Consider the following 23,008-nt stretch of genomic DNA (forward strand, 5'->3'; position numbering starts at 1 on the left):
CTTTATTGAGCGGCAGTCACCTACAGAACTCCTCTTGAGGAGAAATCTAATTCATGACTGTGACTATCAACATTTTCAAATATTTGTTATGTTGTCAAAACTCTATCAATGTTTATTTCCAGTGTAGACTGAATATAGTCAGAACCTCCTTATCCGCGGGGGATTGATTCTGAGACCCCCCCCCCCCCCCCGCAGATATCAAAAATCGTGGATGCTGAAGTCTCTTATTTATCCTGAAACAGTGTGGTGGTCTTTAGGACCCAGCGGAACCCTGGACTTTATTTAACACGTACAGAGTGGTGGACATTAGGACCCGGAGTAGCTCTGAATTCGCGGTGTTTCTGTTCACGAAAATAATCACGATCGCGATTGAAAATAAGGTGGAAGTCATAAAGCGACCAGAAAGAGGTGAAACACCATCAGTCATTAGAAAATTGTTAGGCTATAGTCGGTCAACAATCGGAACAATTTTAATGGAGCATTTAAAAGACCCTGCCCTGATGAAAGCTACAATTATTACTAAGCAACGCAGTGGTTTGATTATTGAAATATGTATGTTTCTTTAGTGTTTTATATGCATAGAAAGGTAAAATATGTACTATATACTAAGAAAAACGTTTGACTAACTGACACTAAATTATACCGGATATACCTGTTCTGACTTCAAGTCCGACTTAATGATGGGCTCAGGAACGGAACTCATTCATAACCCGGGGACTGCCTGTAATTTTAAGTCATTTCTAGATTACTTATAATACCTAATACAATGTAAATGCTATGTAAATAGTTGTTATATTGTATAGTTTAGGGAATAATGAGAAGGAAAGAAGTCTACATGCTCTAACAACGAGTATTGGAGAGAGAACTTCTGGGTTTTCCCAATCCACAGTTGGTTGAAATGCGGAATCCGCGGATAAGGAGGGACGACTGTATTTGCAAAATTGCTGCATTGTTGAGAAGTAGATATCTCATGTGGCCGACAGGATCACAATATGGATATAGACACCTAAATATGGGTACAAAGAGAAACACTTGATCCATGATTAAAGATATATTCAGAAATACTGTACAAATTTAACAAGTTAGACTGTGCTAAATTACAATGGTGTAATATTTCCAGTAAGAAACAGAACAAACCAGATTTATTATCACTGATGCAATGTCATGCAATGTGATTGCAATGTCATGGAACGTGTTGTTTTGCGGCAGCAATATATAGTATATAAAAATGAACTAAAAATAATTAAATAGTGTGAAAGAGGAATAATGAAGTAGCGTTTATAAGTTCATTGGCAGTTCCGAAACCTGATGGCAGAGGGGAAGTTTCTAAAATGTTAGTTGTGAATCTTCAGGCTCCTGTACTCCCCCTCATTGGTGGTAATGAGAAAAGGGCATGCTTGAGATGGTGAGGGTTCTTAATGATGGCTTCCACCCTCTTGAGTCACTGCCTCTTGAAAATATTCTTGATGGAACTGGTTAAGTTTACAACCATCTGCAGCTTCTGTTGATCCTGTGCATTGGAGTTTCTATACCAAACTGTGATGTAACCAGTCAAGATACTCTCCACTGTACATCTCTAGAATGTTACACATGCCTTTGGTGACATATCAAATCTCCTCAAATTTCTAATGAGGTCAAGCCACTGGTGTGCTTCCCTTTGACTTTATCTATGTATTGGAAACAAGATAGATGAACAAACATGTTGACACTCAGGAACTTGAAGCTGCTCACCCTTTCCACCATTGACCCCCCACCCCTCAAATGAGGACAGGTGTGTGTTCTCCCAACTCCCAAGTCTACATTCAGTTCCTTGCTCTTGCTGGTGCTGAGTGTGTGGTTTTTGTTGCCACACCATTCAACCAGTTGATCCGTCACATTCCTGTACACTTCCTCATCGCCATCTGAGATTCTGCTAACAACAATGGTATCATTAGCAGAGTTATTGATGGTATAGTCATACAGTCGTGAGCATAGAGATAGCAAAACAGTGGGCTAAGCACACATCCTTGAGCTGTACTTGTGTTAGATGTCAGCAAGGATGAGAAGTCAATACTAATCTGCATTAGCTGCAGACTCTCAATAAGGAAATAGGGAATCCAGTTTTAGAGGGAGGACAGGGGCGCAGGTTTTGATGATTGGTGATTAATATTGAGGGAATAGTCATGTTGAGTGCCAAGCTGTAATTGATTAATAGGAACTTTCTTCCCATACGCTGGCATGTAGGTCCTCCAGCTCTGGTAATGTTCAGGGAATCCATCATCATGTCAGTAGCTTCGTTTTGGTTTTCACTACTGTCAGTGATGCAAGATGCAGGTGGAGACTCAGGAATATGATCACACTCAGATGCAGAAGATTCTTCATTGCTGTTTCCGTGACGATGTTGTTTTACCTGTCAGAATTGTTAGCCATGAGCTGAACCCCTGAACTTGGTAGATTGGTTGTTCACTCTTAGTCTGACCTCTACCCTTTGATTATGATGAATAGATGTGAATGGTTGCCTTAACCATTGAAGAAGTTGTGGTCTCTAGAATGAGTACAATATAATAGAGATTGGTGCAAACAAAACACATCAAAACCAGAATTTGGATAAATAGAAAGCATACATAACAAAAAAATGTGCAGTATAAATTAGATAATTGGTCCCATTGGTGCAAAAAAGGTGGCATTTCAGGTGAAAAGGACCTGAAGCATTTCAAGGTAAATTTTAGCATTGCATAAATGTTAAGCAAAATCCTTTCTGGTTCATCATATCAAAAAGCATCAGGCAGTACCACAAGCCTTTTATCTACAAGTATAACATTTCAGTTTCCCATATCAGAAACAGAACCAGAATCACTTTTAACTTCACTGGCATATGTCATGAAATGTAAACACAAAGTCCACTGCACACGCTGGGGCCAAAGCAACACATACAACAAGCTGGAGGAACTCAGCAGGTGGGGCAGCATCCGTGGAAATGCTGACTGCTCATTTCCATGGATGCTGCCCGACCTGCTGAGTTCCTCCGGCTTGCTGTACGTGTTGTCATGAAATGTGTTGTTTTGTGGCAGCAGTACATTGTGAAACACCTTGGTTTCCTTGGCTGCATAAGTCAATGGAAGACGACCTCCAGCCCCACCAAACTCGTGAGATTGAGGCGCACTTGATCCCACCCCAAACCCCGGTTTGTGTGGATGCTGTGTCATTTGCTACCTTGTTATAAACTAATGCCATGAAATAACAGTCAAAAAGGGCCCATTCTAATTAAACTGTCAAATGTGCACAAGTTGGAGCTCATCTTCAACTTCTCTGTCACTCATGTGCTGGGCCCTCGGTCAACGTGGAAGCACACACCACCTTCCAAACGTCACTCGTGATCCATCCGGAACAAACGGGTCTCCCATGGGATTGTACGCTACGACCAGTTCTCCCCAGTGCCTTCTCTCTTCATCTCATCTCAACAAAAGCTCCAAGCTCAGCTTTGGTGTCCCTCACTAGAGAAGCCTAACCTTAAATTCCACCATCCCAATTGGATGGCGCATTTCTTCTCTCTCATCTTCAAGAGTAACCCAAACAAGCACGAAAACAGAACAGACTGCTTGTACAGAACTACCAAAATGAAATATATACAACATTACGGTAAAAATATGAACCAAGGAATTACAGTTGCAAACATAATAATAAAAAACTATAAATTACGATAAGAAATGGAGATAAAAATTAAATCGAAGTAGTGCAAAAACACGTGCGGTAGTGTAGACTATTTCATTTTCTATTGAGAAATCTGATGTCAGAGGGGAAGAGCGGTTCCTAAAATGTTAAGGGTGTGTCTTTAAGCTCTTGTACCTCTTCCTTACTAATAACAATGAGAAGGTTCAAGATTCAAAAACTTTATTGTCATTCCAACCATACATCAGCTCTGCAGGGCAGAATGAGACAGCGTTTCCCAGAGGCAAGTGCAATCATAACATAACAAACACAACAATAAATAGTAAAACACAATAGCCACATGTCAGTTAAAATCAAGTTATAAGTGTCCAGTGCAAGTTAAAAGTGTCTAAAGCAGAGTCAGGTAGAGCAGCTACATAGCTGTCTGACTGCCTGTGGGAGGAAGCTGTTTAGTAGCCTTGTGGTTTTAGTTTTGATGGTCCTGTAACGTTTGCCTGATGGCAGAAGAACTAACAGTTTATGGAGAGGGTGTGAGGGGTCTTTAATGATGTACCGTTTCTTCTGGAGGCATCAACTCTGAAGGAGGTCTTGGACAGAAGGTAGGGAGACCCCAATAACCTTCTCTGCTCCCCTAACCACCCTCTGCAAGGCTTTTTTGTCGGCAGCACCGCAGCTGGAGTACCAGGTTGTGATGCAAAAGGTCAGCACACTCTCAACCACGTCTTTGTAGAATGTAGTTAAGATGTTAGTGGGGAGTGATGCTTGTTTAAGTTTCAGACAGCATACCCTGGGTGATGGGGGTCCTTATTGAGGAATGCTGCCTTTTTGAGGCATCAACTTTTGAAGATGCCCCCAATGCTGGGGATACCAGTACCCATGAAGGGGCAAGCTGAGTTTACAACTTTTTACAGCTTTTTCTGACCTTGTGCTGTGGTCCTTCTGTAACAGGTTAGAATACTCTCCATGATACATTTATAGATATTTCTGAGAGTCTTTGGTGACATACCAGGTCTTCTCAAATTCTGAATGAATATGGACGCTGGCATGCTTCCTTTGTAATTGTGTCAATATGTTGGGCCCAGAATAGATCCTCAAAGACGTTGACACTCAATAACTTGAAAGTGTGTGTGTGTGTGTGTGTCTGTCTGTGTGTGTGTGTGTGTGTGTGTGTGGAGAGAGACCAAGGAATTGTCCATAATTAATTCCTTGGTCTTACTGATATTGAGTGCAAGGCTGTTGTTGCGATACCACTCAACCAACTGATCTGTCTCTTCTTGGCACTATTTGAAATTCTGCCAACAATAGTTTTGTCTTCGGTAAATTTATAGATGGCATCAACAACTAATTGGGTTTGTCTCCTCAAGCCAAAGAGAATGAAAATTCAATCTGTCACTCAAGTTCAGATTCAGAACAAAGTCAGAGTAGAAACAATTATGTTCTAACCAAACTTTCTACCCCAAAATCCTTTTGAGTAGGAACTTTAAGCCAATTAGAAAAAATGGTTGCTGTTCATGTGCAAACGTTGGGAATTAAATTTCAGAAATTTATCATAAGGAAGCAGAATTAATATAGAATTTCCTTTAAACATCTGTTTTGCTGCAGTGCAGATATCAGATGATGACTATGATAGAACAGTTTCGTTTCTTGAAAATAGCTGAGTATGGAGCTCATTGTCCTCTTCCATTAAAGCAGACAAAGACCTCTGGCAGCTTCACGTTTAGAAGTTCTGAACTGCAAGACATGCCATAGATCATTCATTAAAAAATAATTCCCTCAAATGCATTACTTGGAACATAAGAAATTTTACTTTAAGATTCTTGTCAGCAAAATGGCTTAGAAAGAAGATTATCATATAATCAATTGAATTCTGTGAGAATAATGAGACATAATATTATTTTGATACTAATATTATATGACAATACAAGTAGAACATAACAATAAAGGAAATGCTTTGCTGTGAATAATAAACATGGAAATTTAGCAAACTCCAGACTGGAAACTTAGATCCCACTCGCCATTATTAAGGAAAATAATGATTTTCAAAAAACAGAGGATAGGATAATTAGTCTGAATTTTCAGTTTGTTGGAATTAACTTGGATATAGTGCTACAGATACAGACATCTTAACTGCCTGATGCCTCTCAGTTACTGTGAGTATATTGTAAGGGACAGCTTCACCAGGAGGGAGAGAAAAAGTGGTGAATGGAGAATCCATAATGTTTTTAAAGATGGAAGTGGGAAAAGTATGAGCACAGCTCATAAAAATGTAAAAATGTTTTAATTTACCTTAAGTTAAGTACTCAAAGTGGGAAAAGGGATAAAGACCCATGTGAGTTATGTGTACTGTATGCTTGTTTCATAGTACTGGACTCGTACACAATCACTTAGCACTATGATAAGCAATTCTATAGAAAGAAACATAATTCAGGAACTAATTACAATAAAGAAAACCTTTCAGAAGGAAATCTCTCTGTCAGGCAATCTGCAGGAAGTCCAAGCCTTCTTGTTATCATTCACAATCTTATGTTGCTTTGGCTGTGATCTCATTGTTTTCAAAAGGTATCTTTTGCCTTTAAAGACACTCTGAAGAGACAATCCCCATTACCTCAGCCTCAATGCTGTTTAAAATAAATTTTTTACTGCAATTATTAATTTATTTTACATCTAGTTGGAAGGAATCAATAACTGATACATACTGCATTTTAAAGAATTAATCAAAGGCCCTTAAATATGCAGTTCTCCATTGAATCCAGACCAAAAGGCACAAAGGTTATTTCTGTAATCCAATGCATTTCAGAATTTTTATATATATTATATATTAACTAACCAATCACCTTTCAGCTGCCTGCTCCTGGGAAAACAAACTCAGCCTATCCAGTCTCTCCTCATAACTAAGGTCATCCAATCTAGGCAACATCCAGTGTAACATAACCCATGTTTTATGGAACTGTAATATAACATCCTAACTCTTATCTTCCATGCCTCAGCTGATGAAGAGTAATCCTACATGCATTTTTGCCATGCGGTGCACTTTTACTGCCACTTTCAAGAAATTATGGATTTCTATCCTAAGGTCACATCATTCATTAATCCTCCCTAGGACCATACCTTTTACCATGACTGACCTAATATTACTTACCTCCAAGATATCACCATCCTTAAGAAGACAGCCTTCATTATCAAGGAACCTCACCATTGAGATCATGCCTTCTTGTTTCTTCGATCGGGGAGGAGGTTCAGGATCCTGAAGACACATACTCAATACTTTAGGAACGTCTTCTGTCGCTCTACAATCAGATTTCTGAACAGTCCATGAAACCATGAACAATATTGCACGAATCCTATTTATTGCAGTATTTACTTCCCTTTGTAAGTTATTGTATTATATATGTCTTTGCATTGTGTTGTTACTTTGAAACAATAAACTTCACTTTCTACAAGTCAGTAATAATAAATCTGATTCTGTCCCTCCTGCTGATGGCCTGAATTCTGCTCAGAAAAGTATAAATAGTTTCTCCTTCTGCGATTTCATTGCTCAGTTTAGTCAGAACCCATCTAGGTTCAAAAAACCAAATAAAGTTCACAGCTCAGTACAGATCAGGACACTTTTAAAACAAACAAATGCCACTATTATAAAGACAACCACCACAACTGATAGTACACACAATGTGACTTGAAGATATCACAGGTATAACATAAAACACTAGAAAATATAGAATTGAAACAGAACCTCTATATGATGCACCTTTCTGTGCATGTGTTTTCCACTACATGTCGATGCTGACCTATCTCTCCCATCCTGTTCCCAGTTGAGTTGCAAGTTATCCCTTTAACTCTAACTCTAAACATTACTAATTCTCTCCTTTGGATGACTTTAAATGGAACTCGCTAATGGTGGCCACTCAAGTTATTCTGCCTCTGATTCCTTGTAATACCTAGTAGTAACTGCTGCCACTTCCTCCTCTCTCACCCTTTCTCTTTAAGCACTTTTTATATAGAATCTGAAAATTACAGCTGTGATAATTTCACAGACAATTGTACAGTCTTCATTCTGTATGGCGAACCATTAGCTCAACAAAGATGCTTTGATTGAATGCTCAGACTTTTTTGTATTTCAGCAAACTAGAACGTGTTAATGATTTCTTCCACAAATGTTCCCATCTGCAAACGCTTGTTGAGGTCAGAACTAGTCACATCTCAGTCATTTGATTATTATCTTCGTCATTATTTTCCCCTGCACTAGCTCAAGCTTAATCACATCCTTCCTGTAGTACAGGGACTGAAAAAAAAACACACACAATAATCCAAGTGCTATCTCACCATTTTCCTGGAAGAGCTGTAACATACAATCCCAACCCATCTAATCCTGCCCTTTCTGTCGAAAACAAACATGCCATGCACTTTCTTCACCACTTTCCCTGCCTTGTTACTTGACATTGCACAAAACTTATCCTTTAAGTAAGCCAATATTTCAGGATTTTCCCTCTAGGTTGTAAGTTCTTCTCTAATACTGGGCCTCTCAGCTCATTGGGATAGGAATTGCTTCAAGTTTTTGATCCGTTTCTGCCTCACATGTCCAAGTGCATCCCAAGATGTTTCTCAGCATCTGTTTTCACTACAGACATTTAACTACAGAAATCTCAAAATAATGTGGTCTGGGCTATTTGGAGAGAAGGTGGAGTCATTCAGTACAAACCACTGGAGAACTGGAGACCTCTCACACAATTCTGGGAGAAATTCAATGACCTCATAAGTATGACAAAGTGAGAAGAAGGTTTTACTGTCCAATGTACAGGTATATTTTGTTACTTTGGCCAACACTCGTAATCCATCTGGTCGCAAAAGAAAGTTCTAACACTTCTAAAAACATTTAGTTTCTCTACTGCCTATCCATTTCTTAACTAAGTTAGCCTGATAAGAAAACAACTGTGTCTCCTGATAGGAAAACAAGTTACTGTATGCAGTTGCTGATGACTTTATCAAGACAATGTATTAAATATGACCGTACTAGCTTTGTATAAGTTTCTGTGCTGCCTGCTTAGCTGAGCCAAATACAATATTGTGGTCTTTCTCCTGTGGGTAGATAACCAGGTGCATATTAAAAGCCTGCTAGTCCATTTTATTTTGGCAGGCAGAGGTTAAATTCCTCCATTTGTTCAGGAACAAGGCATTGTTTAAGTGTATTTTTTCCATCTTAGTTTGAGCATCCATATCACCCAATCATAATCAAAGGTCATGAATTCACAAAAATAGATATCACAGGTTCATGCATATCCTTTAAGGGGGCATATTCAAAATGGAAGAACATACTGACAGCCACTAGAAATAATGAACGGTTATTCACTGCGATATCCTGGAAGAACAGCAAGTCAGAAGAACATGGCTACATTGCAAAGAATACTTAATGTAAATTTGTGCTGAGTGAAAGCAAATTAGTCACACAAGATTTCAACAAATATTGTGAAGTTATCTGTTGTTGATATCACAATAGTTATTCTGCAATGTCCTGTTTAACTGATAATAAATTTTATAATATTTTTCAATACATTATTAATTGTTTTAGTAACTTTGTACTTACTTACAGCCCATTACATCACTGGTATTTAGGACAGCAATTAAGGTCCTCAATCTCTGTCTGTCCAAACAGTCACACACAGATATAGAAGGATTCTTCTTTATTGTTTCTGTAAAAAAAATTTTATTAGTCAAGGTTGTTAGACCTAATCTGAATTCCCAGACCTCAAGGACTGGTGGACCACTCTTAATCTGTCTTCTACCCTTTGACCTGTTTGGCACAGTGTGAACCTAGCAAGAGCCCGAACACAAGGACCTGACTCCAGCCAGCATAGCTCTCCAGATCATTGAGGCATGCAAGCCTCCAAACCCTACAAAGATGTTGTGCTCCCCTTGGAGGCCAGTACAGTTGCAAGGCAGAATATTGGCACGCGCTGTGAGGATGAGGTGAACATCAAAATGCATACCTGCTGAAGAGCAAAATGTCACTGTCTATCAGTTCCTGCAGGGAAGTCACGGACATCTGAACACAATAAAAAGCTTAGCATTGAAGGGATACCTCACAGGTCATATACATTTATTTAGAAAATCTCCACTTACCTTTTGCTTCCTATTATGCAGTAACAACTAATTACATACTTCATTACAACGTCCTTTACACTAAGAGTTTCCACATTTTCTGTAAGTCCCTTGTGAAGAATCAAATTAATTCTGAAAGTCAAAATCTAATGTATTTTACAGACACTGTTACATAGTCTAATAATCCACCGAGGACTGATGGATCACAGATGGGCTAAATTAGATAGTCCACTAAAATGACCACAGGCATTGCAATGCATGAATATCCAATTCCAGGTCAATGTAATGTGAAAGCATACAAACTTTATAAGGGTGATGGACATTCAGTGGACATTTTATTAGATACACCCGTACCAAATAAAGTGGCTACTGAGTACTTACGGTTTTCTGCTGCCTTAGCTCATCCACTTCAAGGTTCAATGTGTTGTGCATTCAGAGAAACTACTCTGCACTCCACTGTTGTAATGTATGGTTATTTGAATTATGGTTGTTTTCCTGTCATTTGAACTAGTCTGCCCATTCTCCTCTCTCGTCAACAAAGTGTCTTTACCCTTGGAACTGTCACTCATTGGATGTTTTCTGTAAGCTCCAGAGACTATTGTGTATGAAAATTCAAAGTGATCAGCAATTTGTAAGATATATCGCCTGGCACCAACAATCAATCCTTAGCCAAAATCACTTAGATCACATTTCTTCCCCATTCTGGTATTTGGTCTGAACTATAAAACCTCTTGACAATGTTTTCATGCTTTTATACATTGAGTTGCTGCCACATGATTGGCTGATGAGATATTTGCATGAACAAGCAGGTGAACAGGTGTACCTAATATATTGGCCACTGAATGTCTCTTAACTGGTAGGGGAAATACTACTTGAAGTTTGTCACATGCTTATGTCAGCTGAAGACTACTGAGTACAATTAAAGGTTCAGCTTTTCTGAAACTCCCTGTCTATGTGAGTAAATGAATAACAGTGATGCAGAGATTAGTTCAAAAGAACATGCAATACCTCTAGTAAAGCTGCTTACTACAATGAAAGCTGTGTGCGACCAACCCTGATTGTTTATGTATCAGCAGAATGCCCAAGATCATTGCTTGCTAGCACTGTTTAAATCTAACCTGAACTACTTAATAGAAAGGACATAACTGGGAATAATATATGGTGCATCAGTCACTATGTCTGGCCATAGCAAGTCCAAATTTTCATTTAGCTTGATGTGGGGAAGTCTGTATCTGCACTAATGCCAAAATACCTCCAATCACATGTGCAGAGGCAGTGTCAACAGGTGGTGGGTAGGGCCAATTTGAGGTGTTTAACTCCCCAAGAAGAGGAATCTAGAGCAGAAGATCTCATCCAAGTAATCAAGTGTATCTTGAAATGTCATTTGCTGTTTCCATACATCACTACTTTCCCTCACTGTTAACTTCATCACATACTCATGATTTATTTATCAATAATTAGGCTTCATCCCCATCATTTCGACACCCTCATACAGTTTGTTTCTTCTTCTTGCACACACCACCATCAATGCATCCATACAGGATATATGGTACCCCTTCCCAACATATCTCTCTCTTGTCAAGGAAGGTGATGCATTATTGGGGACTACAGAAATACACTGGAGGGGAAGAGGTCGTGCTGGCATGATGCAACCAGAAGGGGGAGAGAATGGTGCCCGTTATGGGAAGGGCTTTGATGAGATCTTGGCCATTAATGACCTCAATCCATTGAAGATGAAGACAGATCACATTCTTCTTCTGTTGCACTTCTTCAAAATTCCACTGTCCCTTGCATAAGTAAAGTTGCTGATCGGATTAGAACTGCTTTCACACAGCTTTTGTGAAGCTTTCTCAGGTGGAACTGCTTTATGAGGTGACTCCCTGTGGAATCCAGATCCATGGTCCTCTAATACATAAATTTTCCTCCGTTATGTATTTAATATTTCAGTAATATTTGAGAAATATTGCAAATATATTGTTTGATTAAGCATTCTTTGTTGTTTATATAATTCATTATGGGTTTTATGTAAAATTATGTGAATGGCATATGTCATTACAATATAATGCCATAAATACGCAACTCACTATAGTAAAAATGAACTAGTCATGATATCTCCAGCTACATGTTTTCCTTTCAATTAATGTAATGATTTGGAGTTACAAAGTATAACAGTGGCAATGAGTAAGTTTAAAAACTAACCTGAGACAAGTACCTACCTGTTGAAGCACAGTGAGATGTTCAAGTGAAAAAAAGGTGCAGTGCATTTTTTCTTCAGAAAGGTTCAGAGACAAAGACTTAAAAAGGTAGACGATGGACAAAATTCATGGGGTTCATAAATAGTAAGTACTGGTGATAACAGTAATGAATTATTATAAAGGGCAAAAATAGCTACATGTTCGACGACACAAAAGATAACTGACTGATGTACCCTGAATAAATTGAGCAGTATTTTGAAGCAAATGAATTAGCAAATGAGAAATGAGTATCAGTTTTGTAATAGATGGAAAAGTATAAAGTTTGCTTAGAGGTTTAACTGCTCCAACAAAAACAGCTGGAATGAACTTTGTGGATATCATGGAAGTAATGCAAGAACATTTAGAACCATACCATTGTTGATTGTAGAGCACCTCAGTTTTCATAAGTGGAATCAAAAAGGAAGGGGAGTCAATTACAGCTTATGAGGTTGAATTGAAGAGATCGTCCAAGCATTGGCAGTTCAGTGATGGGTGTAATGATGCACTGGGAATTGGTTAGTTTGTAGCATCTAATAAGAATGCATTCAAAAATGTCTCTTAACTGAAGCACAACTCACATTTAAAAGAGCAGTTGAAGTCACCGTATCCATGGAAACAGCAGACAGAGTTGCACTCAGAAATGAAAGTGAACATGAGCAAAATTGCAATGTCTAAAGAAAAACCTGCCTGGCCAAACAAGTTCTGGTACCATTGTGTCGGGGGCTCACATACACCAGACCAATGCAGATTTAAAGGCAAAACTTGCAGAAAATGCAACAAAGTAGGATACATACAAAGAGCATGTTGGGCAGACAAAAATAAATTGACCACACAAGAAAGGGCAAAAGATACTGTTACGTATCCCATAACTGGATAACTTACCAGCAAAGATAGAGAGGTCTGTTGAAGTCTGTTGTCACTATTTTCAAACGTTTTTATTTATAAAGGGACACAAAAGTAGGGTTAATACATACATTCAGATAGTGCACATCGTCAACATTCAATCTAAAGCGCGGGTCTAGTAATAATCATCATTAAGAAGTGAGCTCTGCTGGTGTCTAGGAGTTAATAGATTGTCTGTTGGAAATATAAAAGTCACTCTGAAAGTCTGCAGGCCTCAGCCCTTTGAAAATTGCTGGGTTTTGCGTGGGGCAACCAAGAGAGAGAGATTGGGGGGAGAAGAGAAAGAACTTGCCGAGTCTTGATGAATCTTCTGTGAAATCGGGGGAGCGTTGGTTCCCTCTCCCCGATGTTAGTTAAAAGCGGTTTTCTGTGATTCCAGCCACAAATTCCAATCCCGGAATCTAACGCACGTGGCTTCCTTCAGAATGGCTTCCCGCTGCTGCGGGACCACTCTCGTGTCTTCTGGGTGCGTCTGAGGGGCTGTCCCCCTGAGACTCTCCTTTATACTTCCTCATGGGGTCGCAGGTGTCAATCAGGTTGGGATGATGCAATCTCTCTCTCAACCAGCCCACCTTGCCCGAGGGCTTTTCACGTGGTCTCCATGAGACAATAGTCACTGTTGTCTTTATTCTGTATCCCTGGTGGGACCTGCAATTTTGCACGTTTCTCTCTCTCTCTCTCCTACTGGGTCTACTGACCCCACCCCCCCCCCTCGACAGGTGCTCTTGCGATTCTCACAAAGGAGGGGGCTGGGATCATAACAATACAAACGTTAAATATCAAAAGGAATACTAATCTGCATACTTTTGGTGAAAAATCTGATACTGATTAAAGCATCATAAGTACCAAGGACTGTGTAGCTTTAAGAATTACAATCTGATCATTAACAAGAGAAAAGCAATATAGTTTACACTAAATGTGAACGACAAATTAATTAAAATGGAATTGGACGCTGGATTGGCTGTTTCAATCATTCCACAAATAAATTCAAATGGCATTCAAATATACTGAACTGAAGCCTGCAGATACCTAACTAACAATGTATACTGGAGAACTCTTGTGAGAATGACATTCATAGCAATGAAACACAAGAAACAATATGCCACATTTGGTTTGTATGTGGTATAAACAGGAGGGCCAGCATTGTTGGGGCATGATTGGCTGAGACTACTACAGCTTCATTGGAGATCCGTCCATGATTTGCATGTCATATCCCCGGCAATAGGGTCAACTGAAAGCAATGTTCAAGTAAGGCTTTGGAAAACTTAAACATATCAAGAGTAAAATAGTGCTAAAGAAAATTACACATCCAAATTTTAGAAAGCCGGTTAGGTTACTTATACCATCCATGACAAATTAACCAGTAAGCTAGATCACATGGAGGCTCAAGCAATTCTTTCCAAGGTTGAGTGGAGCCCACAGTCAATGCCGGTGGTCACCATAGCCAAGAGGATTTGATCTGTCATGATCTATGTTGATTTTAAGGCCATCCAATAACTAAAGTAGATCAATAAGACCTTAAGCCATAGGAGCAGAATAAGGCCATCTGGCCCATCGAGTCTGCTCCTCTATTCAATCATGGCCAATCCTTTTTCCTTCTCCTCCTCAACTCCAACTGCCGACCTTCTCCATGTAACCTTTGATGCCATGTCTGATCAAGAACTTATTAATCTCTGCCTTAAATACACCCAATCACCTGGCCTCTACAGCTGCAGAAGGCAACAAATTCCACAAATTCACCTACCTTTGGCAAAAGGAATTTCTCTGCATCTCTGCTTTGAAAGGGCACCGCTCTATCCTGAGGCTGTGTCCTTTTGTCCTAGACTTTCCCACCATGGGAAACATCCTTTCCACATCTACCCTATCTTGAACTTTTACCTTTTGAAAGGTTTAAGTGAGATCCCTCCTCATCCTTAATTATAAGTACAGACCCAGAGCCATCAAACGTTCCTCATATGATAACCGTTTCATTTCTAGAATCATCCTTGTGGACCTCCTCTGGACCCTCTCCAATGTCAATCTTCTCTAAGATGAGGAACCTAAAACTTTCACAATACTCTAGGTGAAGCCTCACCAGTGCCTTATAATGCCTCAGCATCACATCCTTGCTCTTGTATTCTAGACCTCTTGAAATGAATGTTAACATGGCATTTGCCTTTCTCACTGCTGACTCAACTGGCAAGTTAACCTTTAGAGAGTTCTGAAAGAGGACTCTCAAATCCCTTTGCATCTCAGACTTTTGGATTTCCTCCCCATTTAGAAAACAGTTTACACATTTATTTCCACCACCAAAGTGCATGACCATGCATTTTCCAACATTGTATTTCATTTGCTACTTACTTGTCCTTTCTCCTATTCTGTCTAAGTCCTTTTGCATCCCACCTGTTTCCTCAACACTACCTGCCCCTCCAGCAATCTTCATATCATCTGCAAACTTGGCAACAAAGCCATCTATACTCCATCATCTAAATCGTTTATATACACTGTACAACCTAAAAAGAAGTGGGCCCAACACTGACCCCTGCGAAACTCCACTAGTCACTGGTAGCCAACCAGAGAAGGATCCTTTTATTCCCACTTGCTGCCTCCTACCAATCAGCCAATGTTCTAACCACATTAGTAACTTTTCTGTAATACTATGGGCTCTTAACTTGTTAAGCAGCCTCATGTGTAACACCTTGTCAAAGGCCTTCTGAAAGTCCAAATACAGAACATCCACTACATCCCCTTTATCTATCCTACTTATAATCTCCTCAAAGAATTCTAACATGTTCGTCAAGCAGGATTTTCTCAGAAGGAAACCAGGCTGACTTTGTACTATCTTGTCCAGTCTCACCAAATACTCCATCACCTCATCCTTAATAATTGACTCTAACATTTTCCCACCCACTGAGGTCAGGCTAACTGGTCTATAATTCCCTTTCAGCTGCCTTCCTCCTTTCTTAAAGAATGGAGTGACATTTGCAATTTCTAATGCCACATAATATCTAATGCTATCTCTTTCAGAACCCTAGGGTGCAATTCATCCGGTCCGGGTGACTTATGTACCTTTAGTTCTTTCAGCTTTTTGAGCACCTTCTCTCTTGTATCTGTAACTGCATCCACTTCTCTTCCTTCATACACTACAGCATCAGACATACTGCTAGCGTCTTCCACAGTGAAGAAGTTGTAATCTGTGGTCCACCTCCCAGCACTGTTGGAAGGACCGTACACAACTGCCATCAACGTCCTTTTACTCTTGCAGTTTCTTAACTCAGCCTACAAGCATTCAACATCTTCTGATATTCTTTCACATCTTTCTTCTGATTTGATGCCATTCTTTACCAGTAGAGCAACACCACCCCATCTGCCTACCTTCCTATCCCTCCAATATAACATTTAACCTTGGTCATTCAGCTCCCAGCTGCAATCATCCTTCAGCCACGATTCAGTGATGGCCACAACATCACACCTGGCAATCTGTAATAGTGCAACCAGATCATCCACCTTATTTGTTATACTACACGCATTTAGATACAACAGCTTGAGTACCGTATTTGCTATCCTTCCTGATTAGGCATCCCTAATGTACAGATACTCAGCATGTTGGCTGCAACTAAGTCCTATCACCTGCCTACCCTTCCTGACAATCTGCCTGCTTGCTAACTTCACTTTTTTACCATCTGTCCTATCCTGAGTCCCTTCGCTCCAGTTCCCATCCCCTGCCAAATTAGTTTAAACCCTCCCCAACAGCTCTAATAAACCTGCCCACAGAAATATTGGACCACTCAGGTTCAGGTGTAACCCGTCACTTTTGAACAGGTCATAGGTCTCCCAGAGCAGATCCTGGATGGCGTCACTTTTACTGATGTGATGACAAGGAACCAATCCAAAATTCTCAAGGCAGTATTAAAAGATCAGAAAATTCTGGGCTCAGAGCATGACGCATCAAGCATGAATTCATTAAATCAAGCATCGCTTAATGTGATCACACTATATTCGCGCAAATGTTACACAAGCATGCTGAAAAATTCAAGCATTAGCTAATGCCCCAAGGCCAAAGGACAGGTCACAGTTGTGGTTCTTTTTAGGGTTTGTCAATTACAATTACCTGTCAAATCTGGCTACAGTGCTCCACCCCTTGAACTCATTGCTACATACGGGAAGAAATGGCCATGGACAAAGCATTGAGTGGTGGGTTTCCAAAAGGTAAAGGAAATGGTGACATCAGTCATTGCACTCACATATAATGATCCACATCATCCAGTGTAACTTGCCTGTGACACCTTACCGTATGCTATATTAGCAATAATCTCACATGTTATGAGGAATGGAAATGAATGCCCCTTTGTATCATGTTGCCTTACCACAGCACACAGATTAACAGATCAGCCTTGAGTCTGCTTTTGGGTGTAAAGTGTTTCAATCATTACTTCTATGGAAGAGAGATTACTCTTGTTGTAGATCATTATCTGCAAGTGTCCAATTTCAATCTACTGAAGTGTGTTCCACTAACGGCAATGGTACAAATGCAGAGATGGCCTCTGTTTCTTGGAGGACACAATTTCAAGAACAAACTTAGGAGGACAAATAATCATGAAAATGCTGATGGATTGTCCCATTTACCTGTGTAAAAGGAAATACCTGAACAATTTACAACAGAGGACATTTCTTCTGACACATTCTCCGCAATGCAATCCCTATTACAGTAGAGACCGTCCAAAGGGAAACCAGAAAAGACCCCACACTGCCCCAGATCTATTGGGCCACCAAAATGGTTGGCATGTGCAGCAGAAATTCCAGCGGGGATGAACTTGCTGTTGATGGGGGGTTGCCACATGTGGGGATTGATAGTCATTGTATCATCCAAGCTGAGAGCTGAAGTGTTGGAGGAGCTACATATCAGTCATTTAGGTACAGTCAAAACAAAAGTATTGGCTTGAAACTTTGCTTAGTGTCCTGCAACAGATCAACAGATTGAATAATTTTCCACGGACTGACTGGGATGCCAACATGTCCAGAAGATGCCAAGAGCAGCAACTCTTCATCCCTGGAAATAGTATGCATTGCCCAGGCAGACGATTCATGTAGATTTTGCCAGATCATTCATGAGCACAAATTTCTTTGTAGCTGTGGATGCAGCTAGAAAGTTGCCAGAAGTGTTCCCTAAAGCCTCCTCAATGGGCTCATAAAATGTTGATGTGTTGAGAACCTTTTTCTCAAGGACTGGTGTTCAGAACACATAGTCAGTGACAGTGGACCAAGTTTGTTTGTGGAACAATTTCAGTCATTCTTGAAAATGAAAGGTGTAAGACATTTTACATCTGCCTTCAAATGGCTTGGTGAAGAGGCTTGTCCAGAGTCTAAAGAAAACACTGCGAACAATGTCAGCAGAACACACTACACTGACACTGAATCAGAAGCTCGCCCATTTCCTCCTTGCATATTGCAATGTAGCGCCCTAGACAACAAAAAACTCACCATGCTGTTTTGAGAAGTCCCTAGCATTTTCATTTTCATCTCTTCAAACCCAATCTCGGAAGAAGTATGCAGGAGAAACAAGTGAGACAAAGTCGGGAGTCCTCAAACAAGGATGTTCAATCTTTCACTCCTGGACAAGCAGGCCTGTCAAGTGACTTAAGAAGTCTCATAAGTGGGTACTTGGAAAGATTAAAGACAGAACAGGACCATTGTCATACACAGTGTAGATTGTATCTGATGACATTTGTTCACAATACATCGATCAGTTGAGGAAAGCGGAGTCAATTGCTGGAGAAAAAGGTGTCAAGAGCTGTCAGAACCATTTCATGCAGTCCCAGAGACAACTCCTACAAGCTCTGTGCAGGAGGCCCCAGAACCCAAGATTGTTTCACAGGTGTGAGTCTCACCTTCCAAGCAAAATGACCACCCCTTGTCAGGAAAGATGTTATCCCACAAAAGTAAGAAATCCTCCACAATGGTTAAAACTTCAGGCTTGAATGGGACAATTTAAAATTTACTATGCTGTGGATGTGTGTACAGAGAATGTATTAATATAGTATACTATATTATATAATTACATATAAGTTGAGATGCATTTTATACTCTTACCTCTTCTCAACTATCTATCACTCCCTCCTGGATCTGTCGTTCCATCTCTTTCTCCTATATCCACTCACTTCTCCTATCAGATTCCTTCCTCTCCAGACAGTTAACTTTATCACACTCCTGGCTTCACTATCACCTTCTAGCTATCCTCCTTCCCCTCCTCTCACCATTTATTGTCATATTTCCCCTTCCTTTCCTTTCCTAAAGAAAGCGTCAGCTGGAAACATTGACTATTTCATCATTTCCTTAGATGCTGCCAGACTTACTGAGTTCCTCCAGCATTTTGTGTGTGCTGCCCTGAGTTAGAGATTATAGTTAAGCAGAGAGGAGTTTTGTGTATTTAACATTTTAGTAATATTTGAGTAATATTGTAAATATATTGTTTAGTAAGCCTTCTTTTTTGTTTACATAATTCATTACAGGTTATATGTAAACATATGTGACAGACGCAAGACATTACACCACCATGTAATAAATGCAGATGTCACTCAGGTAAAAATGAAGTTCGACATGTTTTCCCACCTCTGTGTTTTTCTTCTGATTATTATTATGTAAAACTAATAATAACAGCTGTAACATCTGATATGCCCTTTACTCCCTCTGCTTCACTGACCACCGGCCTTCATCCTGACATTCTCCAAAACTGCTCTATCCAACAGAAGTTAGTTGCAACCCCAATTCCTAAAGCTATCACCAACCCTGATGGCTCAAGCAGAGCATCTGAGACCTTAAATTGTCTATCACTTAAGTTCCACTCCTTGTTGTCTGGCCATTAACTACCCCCAGTATCTTTTCACTGCAATGCCTTGCTAATGCAGGAAAAGAGAGTGCACATGAAGGGTACAAGTCTAAAGTCATGCTCTATACAATGTGCAGATTAACCATTTTCCTAAAAGGGTAACATGCAACACTTAAAGTGAAATGTAATGAATCATACAGCCTAGCCAATGATAAACCTGGTGCTTGGTTGATTCTGCTCAGGCAAAGGTTTCACATTGGCAGTGTCCTATTGGCATTTTCCTCTGCAACAGGACGAGTTGTGGATCCAGAGTTCCAGTAAGTATGAATTAGTTTTTACAAAATACATATTCTCTCTAAACATTGCAGGAAATGATACCTCCTGTTGATGCAGTAGGTGCAGGTCTGTAGATTGATTCCTGAAATTGTGGGAGTGGAACACAATAATAAGAAGACTTCTACCAGCACTTCTCACGCTACATAAATGGTCAAACAATGCAGAACCTAATAAAGCAGACTAAACACTTGCTCAAGGATGATATTTACCACGGCAGGTGATATTTCTGATGGTTCCTGGCCCTTTGACCCTGTTGGTATTGCATTCAATGAACTGCTGTCACTGCCCTGCTGCCGCATTTAATGACCTGCTCTCACCATCACTGCCCTGGACCTCCTGCTCCCACCAGTGCTGCCTCCAGTTCCCTGCCCTCCTCACTGACATCTCCTCTGACAGACCACTGGTAGGAACGTGGTTATCCAGAGAACGGTTGCTTGAAGATCCGCAGAAGGCAAAAATAAGGGAGTTTATACTTAAACGAGAGAAAATCTGCAGATGCTGAAAATCCGAGCAGCATACACAAAATGATGGAGGAAATCAGCAGCCCAGACAGCATCTATAAAAAAGGAGTACAGTCAATGTTTTGGGTTGAGACTCTTCATCAGGACTGGAAAAAAAGTTGATGTCAGAGTAAGAAAATGGGGTGATGGGAGGAAGGACCACAAGATGACAGGTGAAACGAGGAGGTGGATGGGAGGGGGGAAGGGTGCAGTAAAGAGCTGGGAAGTTTATTGGTGAAAGAGATACAGGACTGGAGTAGGAGGAATCTGATAGGAAAGGACAGAAGGCCATGGAGAAAAAAAAGGGGGAGGAGTACCAGAGGGAGGTGATAGGCATGTGAGGAGATAAAGTGAGGGAGGAAAATGGGAATAGGGAATGGTGAAGGGGCGGGGGGGGGGGCATTACCAGAAGTTTGAGAAATTGATGTTCATGCTATCAGGTTGGAGGCTACCCAAATGGAATATAAGGTGTTGCTCCTCCAACCTGAATCTGCTTTGGCTGTTTAAATACTCCTGAATCTGCATCTTGCTCTTCATTCCCACTATGTGGATCAGTAACTCATGAAATTAATTACTGCAATTGAAGCTAGCCTTTGACTTGATCCTCCACTATAGTGCACCAGCCCTGCAGAGAAGCTGCTCTCATGTTGGTAAAACAGCCAAGAAATCCCAAGAAAGTTGGTAAGCATAATTTGCTTTTTATGCAGTAGTTCGTGGGAAGAAGTGAAAAGTTGTTTCAGGTGATGGCCTTTCAGCTCCATTTAGATATCCACTCTGATTTGAGACTGAGCATCATTGCTAAAGACCCTGTGACCTGTGGGAAATAATTCAATAAAACCATGAAAGCACATCCTCACGACAGTGGGGAGGGTTCAAGGCAAAGGTAATAGAACACGTATTCATGACTTGAAATCATGGCTTCAGGGTGTTAGACAGAGGTTCAACACTAACTTTTAGAATTAATAGACTATAAACTTGGAAAAGAAATACTTCCAGGCTTATGACAAGTAATAGACAAATAGGAACAATTGGCACAAATTTAAAGTTCAAGCAATATCTATCTCTGCTGACGACACCAGTGAATCTGCAGATGCTGGAAATAAATAAAAACACAAAATGCTGGCAGAACATGGGATGGTCAAGGGGGGTCCCCACTTCTTATCCCCTCTTGACCATCCCATGTTACTTCACTCCTGATGAAGGGTTTTGGCCCGAAACATCGTCACTACCTCCTCCCATAGATGCTGTCTGGCCTGCTGAGTTCTGCCAGCATTTTGTGTTTTTATCTATCTCTGCTGCATGGTTCACTAAATCTTAGGATGTCTACCTTTCTACTATCCCAGATATTATCAGTAGAAATACTGAATTTGAAAGAAGAATTGATGACCAGTACATGTTCAGTTATAGCTGATTAAATGTTGAAACATATTAATTGAAAGATTTAGCCCTGCTATGCCTGGAGAAGGAGAGAAAGCAATGGGAAGGAAGACAGAGCTGGAAAGAAAGTCAAGAGTTGGGCGAGAGACAGAGATGGGAGAGAGAAGAGTGAGGGAGCGGGTATATTGAATTAAATTTGATTTGAATTGTTCAATTTCAATAGGCACAATAACGTTCTAACATGCAGTTAATTTCATCAACTTACAAAATGTGCATTGACGTATCGATCTGCATAGGAATTTGTCGATAATTAGCAGTACTGAATATATTGTACTGGCTTCTGAATAGTGATGCTTTGAAGTCAATAAACATACATTTTGGACTTAATGTTTAATGTGTGCCTGTTACAAGATACATGGATCTAATGTATGGTGCAGGGGATGAGTATCTACACAAAGCATTTACTTGTTAACAATACACCACTAATAAGTCCCACTGTAAGTCTCATAACGCAAATTCCTCAAGGTGCTCTATAATCAAATTTAGTCTTCAGAAGCAACAAAGTTGCCAATGACGCAAATTTAATTTTACCAACTGAACAGAAAAAGTCACCCAAGATTAATCCATCATTACTATTTATTTTCCATCTTTCTATATAAATTTATTACCCTCAGTTTCCAATGGTTAAGAGAATATCTCCCCCCCAAAAAAAAGTGAGTTTTGCTTTACATGTCTCTATCTTTGAATTTGTTCAACAACTGATACATTTGTTACAATGTATCTGTTATTCTTCATTACACAAGGCCGCTAATTCAAACAATGGGGTACAAAGCTATTTGCTTATTTAATTAAATTACTTGCACAGGATACAAAGTAGATCTGAGTGGATAATAATTTAATAGAAAATGATTGCCTGAATGCAGGATATTTACTTGTTTATGAGTGATGCAAATCTCAGCAGAGCTTTCTATTTATACAACTAACGTACAGTCATGATTTTGAGGTTATTGATACAATTTAAAATTAAGTCTAGTGGCTACTGCGATGTAATTTCATTGAAAAGGACTACAGGTATGGGATCAAAATCAGAATCCACTTTATTATTCTGTGAA

The sequence above is a fragment of the Hypanus sabinus genome, chromosome 5, assembly GCF_030144855.1.
Source record: "Hypanus sabinus isolate sHypSab1 chromosome 5, sHypSab1.hap1, whole genome shotgun sequence".
In the NCBI taxonomy this organism is placed as follows: Eukaryota; Metazoa; Chordata; class Chondrichthyes; order Myliobatiformes; family Dasyatidae; genus Hypanus; species Hypanus sabinus.